The following is a 7169-nucleotide window of genomic DNA, read 5'->3' as shown; positions in this document are numbered from 1 at the left end:
ACAATCTTATTCTGAGTCCTATCTCTCCATGAGATACCAAATGCATCAGATAATTCTATTTGATCTCGAACAATGTTCCTATATTGTTTCAATCTCTTATTTTTAGATACATATGTCCCCTTTATCTGCAAGATAACCAATTTAAAATCACCTATTACATGCAACATTTTAATTCCATGGTGGGTAAAAACCTTCAATCCTAATAGTAGGGCTTTATGTTCAACTATATTGTTTGTGCATAAAATTTTTAGGGTGAATGAGTATCTAAAAGTATTCTTCTCTGGAGAAACAAAAACTACCATTACCCTTGAACCTTCTTTAGAGTTGGTCCCATCAAAGAACATGGTCCAAAATAATACTGAATCCAAACAAGACTCAACCTCATGCTCAACCATAATAGGTAACTTTTCCACTTCTTGGATAATCAACTTAGCTCTAAATGCATTCACACCAGTGTCTAAAAAACAAGAAGCATCTTTATCAATTTCTTTTCCCAAAATATGACTGACCCATAGCTCTTTCTTTACCTTGATAGTTTTATCTCCTATGTGAAAAGTGGCATAGGCTAGGTCAAATTGTAGGCTACCTCCCACAACAAAACTCTATTTTCTACAGAGTAATATCCCATAATGTGGAGGAATATCGACTACAAGGACTAACATGGTCAACTCTACCTTAGGGTATACAACTAACTTCAATGGTAAAGAATTTATAGTAACTATGACTAGAACTTCTCTAGCACCCATACCTCTACATCTACCTTGCTTAGTGTCTACTTTCAACCCTAGAGCTTCCATTACTGTGAATGGCATGATGGTGTTAGAAGCTTCTAAATTTATCATGCAATTATTTAGGTTTTTCCTTTTATAATTAAACTAAGAAAAAATGGGTCAATATCTTCTATATATGCTACTGATGAATCATCCAAGAACATTTGGGGAATTTGACACATAATACCACTATCTTCTACTACCAATGGAATATTCTAAATGGTATTTTGTTCTATGTTTTTTTTATTATCTCCTTTCCCTCCCAACCATTAAAAAGCTTTGCTCTTATGTTCTTCAATTCTAAAAAAATTAGATAAGGGTACTTTCACAGTAATTTGTGATAACATGGATATCATGTCTATAGGATCAGATATAGTGGGTTTCACAATCATACCTAGAGTAGGAGCCTTTTAAATGGTAGGTTCTATCATTTTCTTAACAATATCATATCCTAATTCTCTTTCCTGCATAATTGCTTTTGTTGTCTCATTTGTTTGGAATTGAACTTTTCTCTTGGGTTCCCATTTCTTGGCTTTGATATCTGTAATCTTGACTATCTCTACATTAGCCTTCTTGTCTTCATCTTTCATCTTATATGTAATGTATTTTATAAAGATACCAAAAGGTTTACCAATATCATTGATAACTATTCGATTTCTCAAATTTTAATTGCTATGAACATAAGAGATCATTTCTACAGTGATCCTATCAATTTCCTCTTTAGAAGGTATTCTCAAGTTCACATGCCCAACTTTAGAAGATGTAGCACATACCTGATCTTCATCATACCCTTCATTGTCTGAAAACACTTGTTGATGATGTAACTGATAAGTAATTTTCTTATTTTCAATATCACTTTCTATTTCTTCCAAATCAAAATCCAAATAGTCATTACACATGCTCACCATATTACAACTTACATCATCATGGTTTTTTTCTTCTTCCTCCTCATTTTGTGCACTAGGGTCTGGAGTAAATGACTAAGCAACAACACAATACTCTGAAGAGTAAGGTGATATGACAAATGATACACCATGGTACATCATCATTCATATTAATAGAGTTTTTTTGTAAAGGATTTGGTATACCTTTGTCTTTCATATTTTGGGCCTAGTTAGGAATTGGCTTACCATCCTTCTATTGAGTGGTATAAGGATAGTTTTGTATTCTAGGTTTTCTATTAAAATTATTGTTATTCACTAGGGAATTCTCACCAAAATTTGGCATATATGTATTGAAAGTAGTTAGGTTCATCTTTTTTAACAAGTCCAATACCTAGCCTATTGTGGGTTCTTTAGTTTTCTTTCTAGCAGGGGTTGTATCAGCATCCATTTTGTTGTTACTCTTAGGATTGAATAACTTTGGATCATCTCTACTACCCAACTTTCCAAATGCTTTCCTATTGTTTTTAATATTCACTACAATCCTATAAGAATCCCTCAAAATTTTGGGATCTTTATCCCTTAACTAGTAAGCCATCTTGCTATCAAAAGCATTAAAATAAGTTGTAAGACAAACATCCTCATTCAACTTCATAACCTAGAATAATTTGTACATACCCTTTTGGAATCTTACATTAAAATCAAATGTAGATTTATTAGGATTTTTCTTGATGTTATTGAAATCATTCAAGATAAATCCAAAAATAGTATTATCTCCATACTTTTCTTTGAACAAACTTTCCAAATCACTACATGAACTAATGCTATCATTAGGTAGTCTTTTGAACCAATCCCATGCATCTTTAGTCAAGGAATGAACAAAAAACTTCATCACCACATCCTTATGTTCAACTTTGAAGTCATTAATAGTGGATGATAAGGTAGGGGTAGCTTGAGATGTTCCCTAAATTGAAATTAATGGACCATAAGTTGGTACAGGTGTTGTAGCTAGGATAGACAAATTTAGCCATGAATCTAATGAAAAATTAGATTTTCTAAATTGGATTTTTCTCCTACTTTTTCTGGCTTGGGCTTCATTCTCAAACCTTTCAAGTTCTTTTGTAATATCTTCTTTCTCCTTCCTAGCCTTTTCCAAATCTAGATCCAGTTTTGACACAAGAGGATTTATGGATTTTCTTGGTAGAGCTTGGGGTTCATTTATTTGGATTCCTATAGCTTTTCCTTTTCCTTTATCAATAGCTTTCATATTAGGTTCTATAGAGTCCACTTGGATAGGCTTATAAACTTGAACCTGAGTGATGAAAGATTCTTGCTTCTAGGTTAGGAGTTTCTCTTGTTTTAGAATCTTAGATCTTAGAGTATCTATATCTCCAAATAGATTAGCATGAAGGACTGAGGTCCTTTCTTCTAAATTCTTGTTTTTTCTTTCATGGTAGTCATCCTTCTAGGTAGATTATCTCTCACAATAATAGCATTTAGGGTGGCTTGCTCATTCTCCTTTTCTAGATGAATGTGCTTAGCATCTTCCTTAGCAACCCATTTCTTCAAAAATCCTATCTCTGATTGTACTTTTGTAGGATTTGCAAAAGTAGCTTCTAAATTGGCAGGGTCATCCAGGTCTATAAGATTAGGCTCCATTAATGGGACTATTTTAGGATTAGAAAGATCTCCAAATGAACTCCTGAGTCCTAGCCTATGACACATCTCAACTATTAAATTTGGTCTATGGTATTTAGTCCCTACTAGTGACATATCCTTGTCTTGATGTGTTCTTTCATCTAGTAATGGGGTACTAAAGATTCTTGCTAAGAGTCTCATGGTTTTTGATTCAGTTTTAAGTGAAGAAGACTCTCTCCCTACCATTGGCTAGTATTGAGAATTAACTAATACACTACCTCTTGGTTTCCAAGTGGGATTTGGGTTTTCCTTTTTCTTATTAAGATTCTTCTTACCACCCTGAGGTAAGTCAGTATACACTGGCATATTAGGATTGGCTCTTGTGTCTTTCCTTTTATCAGCCATACTCACTATTTATAAAATTAGCACTAGCTTTCAAAACCTTGACTGAGTTGCCACCCTATTCTTAGGGAAAATAACAACAAAATATCTCTTGGCTTTAAGGAAAGGACAAAAGAGGATATATCATATACAAATACACAATAGAACCAATCATGCAAATCATAAGACTACAACTCTAGCTTGTAAGGTAAGACATGTCAAAAGGCTATATACATCAGTATGAATATGTGGAATGTGGCTTTCCTTTTTTGGATGAAATTCTCAATGTTTGTCAATAAAAACAAGTCTACCCTACCCAAACACAGCACTAAAAAAGATCTCATAAACACGTACACAACATGACCAAAGACATTGTAGTACTTTTCACAGATAAATTGTAAAATTCCCCAGTAGAGTCACAATTTTGTTGGTGTTTTAAAACTATTGAAAAAAAAAAAGCTCAATACCAAAATAATGACACTCACATAATCTAAGGGTTTGCTATTTCCTATCAATAATTATGTGTGTAAACCATTTGGAACCAACTTCATTAAAACCACATGTGGCTTTCTACTCTTTAAGCTCTACAAAACAAGGGTGGGTATACCTAAGGGATGACTCATAATGAATGTTGTATGAGAATTATATTAGTTTCATTCTGATTCTCATCTTCTATCTTTGACATATGGGTAGTCTATTGACTTCTTCATTATTTTCAGATGATATACACCACTTACAAAAAGATTAGGTCATAATTCTTCTCAGATTTGCAAGTACTTCTAGCAACAGTAGCCAACTAAAGCTAAAATGTTTCATGCAAACAAGTATTGACCATCTTTGAAACTATTCAAAATAGTGAAATAAAATTGATTTTAATTTTAGACTTGATGCTTATTCATGATCTACCTATCTGCAGACTGGATAAATTGAATCAATGCCTATTCCATTAGGTTTTAGAGTCTACTACAATTTCTAGATCTAATTTGTTGCATTTACAACAAATACTATTAGCAATTCTTACTAGAATTTATTCTTACATACATCCTTTCTATTACCATAGAAATCCCATCAAACTCATTAAAGCCTTTAGTTAATTCATTGAATTAAAAGCAATAATGAATTGACATACAATCTAAGTGAATTGCATTCAATTGGATGAGCCTTACTTCATACAATATCAAAATAACTAGGTAATAACAAAGGAGAAAAAAATTCAACAATAACTGATATGGGGACAGCTATAATTTGTATTGATATTCCTTAAAAATTGTATACAATTGTAGTAAAACTTAGAATAACTCTAAAAAGACACATTTATCACATGGTATCAATGTACTCTCAAAAAATTTATAGAGATGATACAATATAAAGTTTTCTCAATAACCAGATTGAAACATACTTAGTGTAATACTAAAAATGCATTAGAAATTAGATCCTTCTCTAGCCTTGGAATCTCACTTATATAGTGTGAGATGCAACAAGCTTTAGGCATAGAGAACTGAGAATTGTCTTAGAAAAGGATATTTACATACAACTATCACAAAAATTCAAAATTGTGTGCCACAAAAAGACTTATACATCAAAATATTCTTTTGGTAGGTCCCCCTTTTGTTACATCCTCTCGTGCTATTGATTTTTTGATTGGTTGTTACTCTGAATCTTCTATGTATGCAACTACTAGACCAGCCAATGATGAAGTTTGTTCTAGTGATTGCAAATCAATCTCAACTAGAGGGTTTTCACCATATTTTTCCTAGATTGATAAAGTTTCCTTTACTCTTCCCTCCTCCTCGATCATGTCAACATCTTGGACCTCTAGGCCTACAACTAAAACTGACTGATCACCTTTATTTTCTTCTTCCTCTTGGTCTTGTATGATTGTGTCAATGATTTGTATTTCATCATCTTGCACCTCATCACTATTAGTCTAAAGTTCTTCAAACTATTCATCAAGAGCAATGTTTTTGATCCACTTGTCCAAAAGTGCATCATCTAGCCAGTCAAACTACAAAATATCTTGTTTCTTCTTGATGACATATTCACCTTCTTTGTTAATATTAATAAAATCTTTTTTCAAAGAATCAAACAATATTTGGGCTTTTACCATTTCTTATGTTGTGGTGGACCACCATGCATGCCCTATTTCATTTATGATTTTATTCATCCTTAGATAGAATAAATCATCTAATTCTTTAGCCCATTCAACTTTACTTTTCAATTTATTCTTTCTATCTAGGGCATGAGGGAATAAATCAAATTTTTGACTCTTATACTTATTCAAGTAGCCAACTATTAGCCTTTGTAGGTGAATACTTTTATCATCAAATTCCAGAAGATCATTAACAATATCATAGGTTTTTTCAATGTGATCATGTGAGGATCTTATGACAGAATAGTACAACAATTTCATTTCTTTCCTCCTCTTTATCTTTCCCCACTTATTCACAATAGGCTTCAAAGCCTCATTGTTTTCTTTCATTTCATCCCACATGTTTATTACCTTTTCCAATTGATCATAAAATAATGGCCAATCAATTTTATCTCCTAGATACATGAGAGCCTTCCTTAATTTTTCTTCATACTGTACATTCAGCTCTACATGAAATGCCCACAACTTGCTCTTTTTCTCTTCAAAATCTTTAGTTGTATAAGACTTAGGCCTCTATGGTGTATTTGGAATTTCTATGAGTGTAGTGGATTTAAAAGGTTCCAATGGAGGGAAAGGATATGTAATACTTGGTATGGAATACCATCTCGATACCTTATTTTCTACCTCAATCCTCTTCGAACCTCTTTATTGTATGCTTGCAAAATTGTCTCGTGTTTACACTACAATTGAAACATTTCTTTTTCTTCCCTTTCAGTAGTTTCCAAGACAAGATGAGATGTCCATACATTCATGTGTGCAGCCTGTACATGGGAAGTGTCAGCTACTCTTATTACAATAATATTTCCCATCAATATAGATTCATCTGGCTATGATGAGGTAGCTCATGACCCTTTCCTCAATGACCAAATGGCTAAAGCAACTTGGTCTTTACTGAATGTAGTACCTATAAATTCTTTCTTATTTTGGTCTTGCAAATCTAATTTATTTGAAATAGAATTGAATACTAAAGCATCAACCATGTCCCAATTGAGTAGCAACAAAAATTTTGATGCTTCTACTATTTGCCTTCCCTCTTTAGTGCTTATATTCTAAAATTCTTTCATCATTTCCTCCTTTACCTGATTTTGCAAGGTAGTTTCATCCATTTTTAGATGTTTTTTTCTCAATTTATTACACCTTTCTTCAAATTTTCCCATAGTGGTCTGCCATGCAAATTGGTGGAAAGCTCTTGATTTAACAAAGCTACCATTTGATAAAAATTAATGACTAACTTGCTTTATGATAGTGTCCAATTCCCTACCTTTTTAATCTACCACTATCAATTCAAGTCTTGGCACAAGAGGCTCTTGAGGGTTTCCCTCATCCAATTCTACCTGAGTAATAAACACA

Source organism: Cupressus sempervirens, chromosome 9 (genome assembly GCF_028749045.1).
Source record: "Cupressus sempervirens isolate cs-2001-9-10 chromosome 9, ASM2874904v1, whole genome shotgun sequence".
Lineage (NCBI taxonomy): Eukaryota > Viridiplantae > Streptophyta > Pinopsida > Cupressales > Cupressaceae > Cupressus > Cupressus sempervirens.
The sequence above is the reverse complement of the archived record's forward strand: the minus strand, read 5'-3'. Positions refer to the sequence as shown.